Here is a 12,418-nt window from a genome sequence, read left to right as displayed (position 1 = left end):
GTTTCAGAATAAGAGGAGAGAAGAGGGCAGCAAAAATATAAAGAAACAATAACCAAAGTTTTCCCAAATGTGAGGATAAACATAAATTTACAGATTTAAGAATCTTAGGAAGCATCAAGTAAGATAATTATGAAGACAAACATGCCTAGGCATACCATAATCAAACTGCTTTTAAAAAGGGAGGGAGAGAAAGAAAATTTTGCAAGTAGACAGAGCAAAATAACACATTACATACAAAGGAACAAAAAAATAAGAACTACTATAGACTTCCTGTTGGAAAATTTGCAAGCCAAAATTTAATGGAATAACATCTTTGTGCTAGAGGTAAAACTGGTAGCCCAGAATTCTATATCCAGTAAAATTATCCTTTAAGAATGAGGCAAAATTAAGGAATTTTCAGATTTTCTAAAAATGAGCAGTCATCACCAGCAGATTCACACTACAAATAATAAAAGCTCCTCATGCTGAAAGAAAATAATACAAGATCTCAGATTCTTAGGAAGGATTGCAGAACCTTGGAAATGGCATATATCTGAATATATATAAAATACTAATTTTCTCTAATTTTTTATAAAATACATATGACTTTAAAGGAAACTTGTAACATTATCTTATAGGGTCTATGTGAATTTAATGACAACTATAGCATAAAAGACCTGGTTGAGGTTGAGGGAGGTAAATGGGCCTATAAACTTACAAAGTTTCTATATTTTACATGAACTGGTATATTAGCTCCTTGTTAACAATGAAAAGTGAAGGATATATATTGCGGTCCTTAGAATAACCACTAAAAATGCAAAAAAATGTAATTTAATAAAGTAGAATTGTAAAAATGTTTTAGTCTAAAGGAGACAGGAAAGGAGAAATAAAGGAACAATAAACAAAGTGTGCAAAAAAATCAAATAAAATGGCAGATGAAAATTCAAAAATATCAATAATTACATTAACTATTAATGAACTAGACACTCCAAAAAAAGCCAGATTGTAAGAATAAATTTAAAAGCAAGACTCAACTACATGCTGCCTACAAGAGATGCACTTTAAAAATAAATTAACAGATAAGTTAAAAGTAAATTAATGGAAATACATACACTAGACATACTAAAAAATAAGGTGACCAGAGTGGATATTTTCATATCAGATAAAATAAGCTTTCAAGATAGAAAGTAACATTAAAGAAGGATATTTCAAAATGATAAATGGATCAACTTATCAAGAAGACTTAACAATCAATGTGGCATGTGCCTAATAATAAGCTACAACCTAATAAAGCAAACATTTACAGAATTAAAAGAGGAACAGAAAATTCTGCAATCAGTAGGAGATTTTAGCATCCATCTTCCAAAAATTTATAGAACACTTAGATAAAAATCAGTGAAAACACAGGTGATCCAAACCATACTTTCAACCACCTTAACCTACAACCGTAGAATATACATTTTTCAAGTATACATGGTATTTTCACCAAGAGAGACCATATGCTGGAGTTCAACAGTTTTAATAAATGTGAAAAGACTGAAAAGAATACTAACCACTCTGTGGAACCTTAAATGAGATCAGGTGACTTAGTTTTGTTCTCTGCTATATCTCTTGATTAGTCAGGGTTCTCCAGAGAAATATGTGAATGTGTGTGTATGTGTGTGTGCATACACATATACATATACATAATATCTATCATATACTATCATATATATCATATACGTATGTAAAATATACATATTATATATATATGAGTTTTATTTTAAGGAATTAGCTCATGCAATGGTGAAGATTGGCAAATTGGAAATCTGTGGGACAAATAAACAGAATGAAAACTCAAGTAGAAGCTCCAAGCTGTAGTTTTGAAGCAGAATTTTCTTCTCTGGGAAACCTGTTTTTGCTCATAAGATTGTCAACTGATAAATGAAATTATCAAGTATAATCTCCTTTACTTAAAGTAAACTGATCATAGATATTAACTACGTCTACAAAATACTTTCACGAGAATACTCAGATTAGTATTTCAATAAGTGGTTGGGTACCATAGCCTAGCCAATTGACACATGAAATTAGTTCATCAGAATCTCCAGAGACAAAAACATTGACTGACAGTTTTCAAAAACATTTGTGGAATAATAAATAGATAATTATGAGATCACAAGATCAAAATCTGAGGGCATAAAATCACCTTAGAGACTATCTAGGTCAGAATTCTAAAGCTTCAGAGATTCTCCATGCTGCATTCCCCATACCATCTATATCTAAGGCTGGGGTGTAAACTAAGAAATGGTTTTCAACAAGCATGCTAGGGCCACCACAACTAATCCCACTGCCCTGCAAGCATCTCTAGATGATTTTGATGCAGTTGGTCCACAGGTCACAGTCTGAAAAACTCTGAGACCATCAGCTCATCATCTACAATAATACTCTCTCCAGCATTCCAGACAATGGCTTTCCAACCCCTCTACGGACTGGGGTTCACTACTTACTCATGTACTCCATTTTGTCTTCAATCAGATGACTATTAAAAAGTTATTTCATATACTGGGTCCAAATAGGACTTTCTGAACTTTCTGGCTATTGTTACCAGTTCTCTTCTGTGCAGCTCAGAGTATTTCAGAGCCAATGACCTGAGCTACAAATGATTGAAAGGGCAACTTAGGTTCAAGTGATTCCCCAAAAGATTTGGTCCACATGACTGCTCACTTACCCGTAAAAGGGCTTAATGTAAACCAGCTATATTGCTGACTGTGCAAGGATGTGGGGTTGTCTGGAAATAGCCTTCAATGGCACTGACTGACTAGGAGAGCCTCAAGAATACCTTATAAAGCCCATGGTGGGGCAGTGAATCTGGGAACCTGACAAGAAAATAGGTTGCTATGGTTCTGCTTAGTAGAGTGGACTCCTAGACCTAATGAAAATGCTAAATTATAAATCCAGAATAAGAACTGGAATAAAGTTATCTAGAATTACTAGAAACAGCAAAAGAAATTGGGGTGAAGACAATATTGGAGCTTTTCTACCTTAGCTGACAAGCTGGTAGACAGGGACACTTTGATACTCTAAGGATCTTATTTAATAATTTATGAACTCATTCATTTACTAAATATTAATTACATGCTTATTGTGTACCAGGCACTGTACTGGATACTGAGAAATGAGTGGTAAACACAATTAACATGGTCTCTACTCTCCTGGAATTAAAAGTCTAGTGAGGGATGAAGTAAACTGTAAAGAAAATATTAAATGTAAGTATGTTATAAAATATTAAGTGTGTAATAAAAGAAACAAATGTTTGTATAAGGTGGCTGGGGGAGGTTTTTCTAGGGGGACAGAGCTTATATTAGATCTGAAGATGAACAGAAATTTACAGAGTACTCTAGGCACAGCCCTATGGAATAGCATGTGCAAAGGCTGAGAGGCAGGAAAGTCCTTTGCATACACGAGAACCTGAAAGGATGCCCATGTAGTGGGAGCATGAGTGAAAGGAGGCTGTAGTTCAAGATGAGGCTGCAGAGATCAACAGGACTCTGCCGTCACAGTAAATACTTGAGGAGCAAATCATTAAAGGACAAAAAGCAGACCACGGCACAATTCAGTTCACTTTTAAGGGAATTGGTCTATCCATAGTTAGAGAATGAATAGAAAGGGGCAAGAATAGAAGTAAATCATTTAATACATAATTGCCCAAATGGCAAATATAGGTCATAAGAATTAGGGTACTTGGGGGAGAATTTGAAAAAAGCAGATTGATTCAAAATACAGTCTACACAAGAGTTTGACTTAGTATATTCTGTGAGGGAAGGAACAATGTGTGTTTTGCTTAGCAAACTTATCTTCAGTTCCTAGTACAGTGTTTGGTGTGTAAATAGCACTGTAGTTGCTCCTCATTATTTACAGATTCCATGTTTATGAATTTGCTTTTTCTCTAAAATTTATTTGTAACCCCAAAATCAATGCCTATGGCACTTTTGCCATTGATTGCAGAAATGCACTTGCAAAAACAGGTGAAGAGTTTGAGTCATGGACGTTCCTAGCTGAGATCAAACAAGAGCACATTCTGCCTTCTTGTTTCTAGTTTTATAGTGTCAACAAGTGTCCTTTTTGCTGCCTCGTTAGTGCCATGTTTGGTCATATTTTTGTGCTTTGTGTTGATGCTTTTGCTGTACAAAATGCCCCCCAGGCCTAGTACTGAAGTGCTATGTAGTGTTCCTAAGTGCAAGAAAGCTGTGGTGTGACTTGCAGAGAAAATTTGTATGTTAGGTGAGCCTCATTTCAGTATGAGCCAGTGTTGTCGGCTGTGAATTCAACATTAACGAATCAACTGTATATACACATATATATTCAAGGTGTCTTTAAACAGAAACGCACCTAAAATATATTGGTCAGTTGATGAAAACATTGTAACCAGAGGTTCGAAGGCACCTAACCCTGTGTTTTCTCTAAGAGCAATGGTTCAGTATTTGCTAAATCAGTGTACACAGTGACTTTATAGAACATAATTGCCACACACAATGAGCATCAACTCTAACTGCTAATTGAACAAATGAACGAATTAAAGTGATAGATGTGGCAGATTTTGTCAATGAACTGAGGGTTTTAGACTTGAGCAACTGCATTGATGGTGCCGTCATCTATGGAGACAGGATATTCTGGGAAAGAAACAGGTTTGAGAGGAAAAGAGAAAATGTTATTTTTACATGTTTCTTTAGAGATGCCTATGAGATTTTCAAGTAGAGATGTCAAGTAGCCAGTTAGATATATATAAGTCTGAATATCAAAGGAGATTTCTGGACTGGAGACATAAATTGGTAAGTCATCAGCATACAGATGGTGCCCAAAGCCACAGGGGATAGAGGAGGTCACCTAGGAAATACGTGTAGGGAGAGATGAGAAGAGGACCCAGAACTAAGCCCTGGTGCACACCCGCACTCAGAGATCCTGCACAGAGGACCCAGCAAAGAGACTGCAGGTGAGAAGAGGACAGCCAGGAAATGTGTGGAGTCACAGAAGCCAAGGGAGGCCTATGCTGAGAATAATAGCCATCAGCCTTAGAGAATGTGGCTGAGAGGCTATGGAAGATAAGGCTGAAAGTTGCTCTTGGATGGTGCAATGAAATTGTCAGTGACCTTGGGCTACTACTTTTAGGGCAAAAGAGTGGACTAAGTAATGAATGAGAAGATGAGAAAATAAAAGCAGCACAATTTGACAACTTCTAGAAGTTTTATGTTGAAGGGTAGCAGAGAATTGAGGCACTGGCTGGAGAGAGATAAGGAGTCATGAGAAGGTTTTGCTTTTTGATTTTAACTTGGAAAATACTACCACATGCGTTCAAACTGTGAGGAATAATGCAGTAAGAAAGGGGGAGATTAATGATGAAGAGCGGAGAACATTGGAGACTTTACAGTAGTAAGAATGGGATCCTGGACATGCTTGAAGGAACTCGTCTTTGTTAAGAGGAGAGACAACCACAGGTGAATTCATGTGTGCTCATGTAGACACACACACACACACACACACACACACACACACACACACAGTATCTCTGCAACTGATAACATAAGCTAAGTGTAAGACTCTCCACGTATTCCTATTGCCTTCTTGATTTTAACCAAAGTTCCAACAGGTACACATATTTTTGAAACTTGTTTCTCATCCTCCTACAGTTGCATTTTTTTTCTCATGTTTCAATCTTCAGACTTTTGCCCTTGATTTTGCATGTAGCTGCCCTTCTGGGGTTCTTCTAAGTCTCTTTCTGACTCTCAACTCTTTCTAGAGACTTATCTTCTGTTTCCTTCTCCCAGCTTCTAAAGATGTGAGTCATGTCTTTTTCCCACCAGAGGTGCTGCCTGAGGCTAGAAAACTGATCTGGGATAGCTCCAGCCCTCCTGCCTCACTGCCCCTAACGGGCAAAGTCCCCTGGGCAGCCATGACCCCCAGGAAGTGCAAGGCTCAGCATAGCAAGGGCTACAGTTTCATTAGAAACTGTTTCTGGCACTTTTATGCTCATCAATTTTCGTTGATGTTCAGAATTTTTTTGTGGCATGACTGTGCTAACATTTTTAGGTTTCCATAGCCCAAGGATATCCTCTCTTGATCTACCACAGCACATGACAACCATAGACCTGCTGTGTGCTCTGCTAGCCATTTTAAACACACTGTCTCATTTATTCTTCATAACACCCTGTGAAGCAGGTATCATTCTCATTTTATGGATTAGGAAAGTGAGACTCAGGAGTCACATAGCTAATAAGCCAGGAGGCCCAGATTTGGACTCATGTAAAACTCCAAAACCTAAAACCTTTCCCTTTTTGCCAGGCTGCAAAGTGGCAGCAGAGTTCACTTGTCACATCCTTTCAGCTGCCACTTAATTCCACATATGTTCCAGGTCCCCAAATCTACAGAGACTGCCTTGGAGAAAAATACCAATTCAGATCAACTCATGTCCCACCTAGTTCAATGCCTGACCCAGTAAATGACTGCCTGTGACCCCACTGGAGGCCCTGGTTGTACTTCTGCTATGTGAGAAACCATGGCACACTGCTACTTTAGCCTCCTGTTCAATCTGAGTAATAGAAATAAGAGGAAGGTAGAACTTTTTTTTAAGTCTCCGGCAAATTCTTTGGCTGGTGGTGAAAACTGATGTTATAGAAGAGGCCCAGTCTAAGTGAAAATGAGTAATTATGAGCTTCAGAGCAAGGAAGATATAACACAACCATGATAGGACAGGGAGCTGCTGTGGGTTAGAACACACCCTGCTCAAGTATACATGCAGGTGGTAGACAGGGACGTCCTGCTGCTCTAGATGCTAAAAAAAAAAAAAAGACCAGCAGGACCCAAGGCACCAAGAGAAGGAAGACAGCTTTACACAAAGGAGAGAAGCAGAAGAGAGCTCTGGAGTAAGACAGGGATCCTGAGAGTGAACAGGGGTGTCCACGAGGGCGCCCAGCTTGCTGGCGGTGTGAGCCAGGATGAAGCAGCAGCCAGATACAAGATAAAGGAAATAAGAGAAAGGAAATATACAGAAGCAGACTAAGAAGGGGTGATAACAAATATTAGAGCAGGTACCAATCTTATTCTACTGATAACTTTTTTTTTTAGTCAGGCATACAGAGCTAGGTTGCTATGAATCAATTTACACTTTATGCTATTTTAATAAAGAGGGCTCTGACATTTTTAAGCAGATGTAATTTGATTATGTGCTAATCTCTGTCCAATTAATAGCATTATTCAGACTGTCTCCAAAGTGCATCAAAACAACGAGTTAAAAAGGAAGAATGAAGTCAAATCCATTTTGGCATCAGGTGTGTATGATAGGGAGATACCTGGAAACACAAGTTCATAACCTCTTTGTGACATTCAAACCAAATTGTGTATGTCGGCACAGTCCCCAAACAATGTGACAGCCAGCTCAGATTTTCAAATTCGGTTTCTCCCAGACCCTTCATCTTCCACAGAGGCAAAAGAATATTTGGTGGTAAGGTTTGTCTAATTATTGGCAAAAAATGTGGGAGTAAAAACCCACACCTCGATCCAAATGCTTCATCGCCCTTTCAAACAAGTTTTCTGAACAAAGAATCTTATAATGTGCAGCTGTACAAGGCAGAGGGGGTGAGAGCAATACAAAACTCACAAAACCATGGGCTGTGTGTGTGCACTGCACATATGCACACACATGTGTGATGCGTTGAACAAGCATGTACACACAGAGCACACAGCATGTCAGGGCACAACTGTGCTAATGCCGGGTTTGGGGAAGAAGTTAAATCTAACCCGAGGAAATGAAACATTTAAAATTTAGTTTCTTGATATAATTGTTAATGAAATCACATGTGCCACAGCAAGATCATTACCATAACTATTACTGTTAATATTAATAATAAAAGTAGCATTTGCATAACACTTTACATAAATTACATCACTGGGCTTTGAAAAGGATTTTGATAACATTTTGAACAAATAACCAAGGGACAGGGAACAAAAAGAACAAGCCTTTATATCAGGGGCTCCCAGGATTTCTGTCACCAAGGACCTCCTTTATTCTTTTTCCTCTAAGGTTTCCTGGTTTTAATGTTTTTATCTCATTGACAACCTTTATTAAAGAATTTTCCATTTCCCTATCTTTATTCATCAAAGAATAATCAGTACGCAATAATCCGCATTACCTCACTGAGCTAATATAATTCCACGAACTTGGTGTTTGAGTTACCCTCTGAAGCCTTATTATCAGTAAATCCATTTCAGTTCAGTTTTTAGATATACAGAACGTTTCTTTAAGGTCTCCTCTACCTCCTTAAAGGACTTCTAGGAGTCCTAGGGCCCTGGGCAAGAAAGCACTAATTGAAATCTCAAATAACATTTTGTTCGTTTGTTTGTTTTTGTTTTTGAGATGGAGTCTCACTCTGTTGCCCAGGCTGGAGAGCAGTGGTGCCACCTTGGCTCACTGCAACCTCTGCTTCCTGGGTTCAAGAGATTCTCCTGCCTCAGCCTCCCAAGTAGCTGGGATTACAGGTGCGCACCACCATGTCCAGCTGATTTTTGTATTTTTAGTAGAGATGGGGTTTCACCATGTTGCCCAGGCTGGTCTCAAACTCTGACCTTCAAGTACCTGGCCTGCCTCGGCCTCCCAGTCAAATAATGTTTTTTTCTTTTCCATTATTTTTAAATTCAGTATGTGCTAATAAAGGAAGAGTATTTAAAATTTTTAAAGAGAATTTGGAAGTCTCTTTAGTCAGCCATCACAAAGTAATTATTTGAGGGCACACACACACAAGAAGGCAGGCAAACAACTAACAACTGCCAACACCATTGCCTCACCAGAAACACATTCTGTGAGCATGGCAAAGCCACCGCGAGGGGTATCCAGAAGAGTGTGTGTGATGGCTCTGATGTCAATGTGCCTGGTGTCCCATCCTGGCTGTCACTTGTTAGCTAAATGCATGGAAAAGAATCTAAACTTCTTGGTGCCTCAATTTTTATCATCTGGATTATAGGATCATAATAGGTTGACTTGTTTAGAGCTATGTAGGATTTCTATGAGTAGATATACATAAAGAGCTTAGCACAGTGCCTGGCATATGACAAGTGAGCAATACATTTTAGCATCATAAGTACCTAATTGCAGGACCTGTGGCTGGTTCCTAACCTTTTTCAAGCCCATAAAAAGAAAATCTACACATCCATGAAATCTGTTTTTGTTGAATCTCTTATTCCCAAAATTGTTAGAATGTGCATAGCTGCTTTGATCAAATCTGAAGTAGCATGCATAGAAGTTAGGGATGAAGGCTAGGAAGGCAGAATTCCCTCGGTTCAAGAAACTTCTCTAGCTTTTACCAGCTAAGAAGAGCTGGATATAACCTCGGGTTTATTAGTCAAGTCCTTTAACCATTAGTTTCCCCATTGATAAATGGGAATCATAACTAGCTCCTGGAGCAATGGAGGTTTAATGAGATCATATATATAAAGTTATTAAGCACTTTATATAGTAAATCCCCTCCCTCCAAAACATTACTATCATTATTATCTGTTAACACATGAAAGTAATAGTTGCTGAATCTTGTCCCTAGTGCAAAATATAACATTTTGAAATCCAAATACGTTTTCATTTACTAAGGCAAAGCACTTAGATAAACCGACTTTGGAAATGGAAAGCTAAAAAAAAATATTGCTAGATAATTTGTTCATCTGTCTTTTTCCCTTGCACACATTGACTATGGCTTGATCTTGAACTATGTCAATATGCATCAACGGGGTCAACAGTTTTAACTAATCTGCATAGTTATTTCACTGGTTGCTTCAGTTAAAGGACTGATTAGTAATCAATTAGTAGTAGCTGGTCAATTTAGTCAAAAGCATCAAACCAGTTCTCCCCCGCCCCTAATGTTTCTGTTATGTCCTAGGTCCTGCTAGAAGCCTATGGAGAGACGAAATTCATTGCAAAGGTGGTCATCCACCCCCTTGCTACAGAGCTATTCCTAAGACTGTTCAGGTAGCTCACATGTCCAGTTCCTGCCCAGATCCCCTTCCACCAAATTAAAATCTCTCCAAGTCAGAACTGACAGGGAGGGCCTTTTCCTTTCTTTAACCCGAAGCCTTGCTTCATGTTTCTATGGGAAAAACCAAACTCTACCTAAACAATAAAAAGTGGGAAAGTTTCCCCAGGCAGACTGCCTCTTCCGCACCTTGATTAGCCGAGCAAAATGTAGACATAAAATGCAATTGCTTTTTTTTCCCAGATGCTAAAAATGTCAGCCTTGATTTACCCCAACACTCTGACTGACTCACGGCAGACATAAATCCTTCACGCCCAATGCAATCATTTTTTGACCTGTTCAGTGGTGGAGAGAGGGAGGGCTTCACATTTATCTTCCTGGTGCCAGCACTGCGATCCCAATAACTTTTCCTTCATCTGCCCCTTATAAGGAGCAAGAGCCAGAGAAGTAAAGGCAAAAGGGTGCATGTTCATTATATTTTTTCTGAGACATGACGCAACAAGGGTTATGTTTTAAGTGATTGAGAAGGAAGGGGAAGAGAAGAATAAAAAGTATTTTTATAGATCTACTTCCTCTCACCTGAAACACAACCTCAAACACAACCTCACTTTGTCTCTGCTTCATCCATGATTAGGAAAATGCAGGAGTACCTTCCATTTGGGAAACAGCTGTCTTTCTACTATAAGGAGAAACCTGGTGCCTTTCTGCCTGGTACTGTCCCAGCATGGCACATGGGATATTCCTGGGATTGATAGCAGAGCCTTGATAATAGCCACTGCTGGAGGATGAACCAACACAGCCAAGTGGTCCATTGGTTTGGAAGTGTAGCCTCCAGAACTTTGGCATGTGAAGCACAATCCGTTGAACAAACAGCTACCAGTTGGTTAACAGGAAAGATACAGGGTCTGACCTTGCATCTGCCCCTTACTGAGAGCAGCTTTGGACCAATCATTTCTTTCTCCATAATTAGGTACCTGAATCTTTAAAATGGGGCCGTGCATGCCTGTCCTTTACCTCTTCCTTCATAAGGACCTTGTATTATTTGAAATGCCTTGAGCTCTTCTGAAGCAGAGAGAGGTGCACATTTATAGTGCTGTTTTTCCTGGTCTCCATGGTTATGAATCAGAAAAATGATGCCCATTTGTCCCCATAAGAAATGGTCTTTTCCCTTCCAAATTCACAAGGTGTGCAGAAGAGCCACTTCAACCTCTCGCAGTGGCAATGTGGCATTCTCCTTCAGCCACTTGTCCATACCTCTCCCCAAGGATATCATGGCCACAAGTCCCTTTCCAAGGTCCCACTTCTCTTTATTCCTGTCCCTTGCAAATGAGGTTTTTTGATCATCTTCCTCTTGCATTATGTTTCTAGATTAGAAGTTTCTTAATGGTAGAGAGTGTATTCCTGTGACTGGCATATACTAGGTATGCAATATTTAGTTAACCAAATGGGCTTCTGTCTTCCTGCAGCCTCAGTCATCTCACCCTTGGCAAAACAATCTTTCCAGAGCCAAATACTTCAGGGAACTCCCTTGGCACATAGCTTCCTGCATATCCTCACTTTCTTCTGGCTGTTCTCTTCCAACCTACAAAGATGTAAGGTGAATTTAATTCAGGACCACTGGAGAAGGGCAGAAACAGATCCCTCCTATCTCTCCATGACCTCCTCAGCAAGCAGGCCATGTCCTCCAGCCCACTCACCGCCCCACTGCCTGCCTCTACCTGCCCATGCATACTCCAGGAGAACAGTGCCTGTTTGTGGTTTCTTGGCTGTCTGGAATGTGGAGTGCTCTCAGAGTTGAGAGGGGAAGCCACTGGCATGCCATGAGCAGGACTGCCTTGGAGCCAACTCACAGCTGAGATTCCTACCTGGTCTTCCAGAGAAGGTGGAGGTTCAAGAAGCTTGACCTCTTCATAGCACCAGGGTAAAGGGCAGTTAAGTGTTTGGGCATCAAAATAGGCACAGGCATTGTGTGAGTTGTTGTGTATCCTCAGACCAATGTGACAATAGAGATAAATTATCCCTAAGGTTGGGAAAGGTGATAGAGACTCATCAATTTCAAGCATATCTCTATGGTTGGGGGTAGCCCTAACCAAAGGCCCCTGCCTCATGTAGAGTGGGAGAAAGCCCATTAGCAGCTCTGTAGGCTTTAGCTCAAAGAACACCCCCATCCAAGCTCCATTCTGCACATCGAAGAGAAAAGGAGAAAACTTAACACCAGCACTTTAAACATTATGGGAACTGTGTGATATGCTCTGCTAGCCAGCCTCTGGCCTTGGAATCCATACATTATTTAATGGGAAGGAAGACATACCTTAAATGAGCCATAACAATTGCCTAAGGGAGATGGGAGTAGGGGGAGAGGAAGGATTGTGTGTGTATTTTTTTAATTTTTCAGACCATGCCCGTTAGTTTTGTTTCTTATTTAGGATACAGCATTAATCATGCTA

At 39.6% G+C, this 12,418-nt stretch overlaps 1 long non-coding RNA gene across 1 annotated transcript; it reads left to right on the top strand.

Annotated features, from left to right (window-relative positions):
- The first annotated feature begins 2,177 nt into the window (after positions 1-2,177).
- On the top strand, positions 2,178-12,120 carry LOC119619778 (uncharacterized). The gene is made up of 4 exons (XR_005236244.2): positions 2,178-3,018; positions 3,115-3,227; positions 10,606-10,774; positions 11,438-12,120. It is a non-coding gene; the product is annotated as an uncharacterized lncRNA (long non-coding RNA).
- The last annotated feature ends 298 nt before the right edge of the window (positions 12,121-12,418 follow it).

The sequence above is a fragment of the Chlorocebus sabaeus genome, chromosome 25 (assembly GCF_047675955.1).
Source record: "Chlorocebus sabaeus isolate Y175 chromosome 25, mChlSab1.0.hap1, whole genome shotgun sequence".
Lineage (NCBI taxonomy): Eukaryota > Metazoa > Chordata > Mammalia > Primates > Cercopithecidae > Chlorocebus > Chlorocebus sabaeus.
The sequence above is the reverse complement of the archived record's forward strand: the minus strand, read 5'-3'. Positions and strand labels throughout refer to the sequence as shown.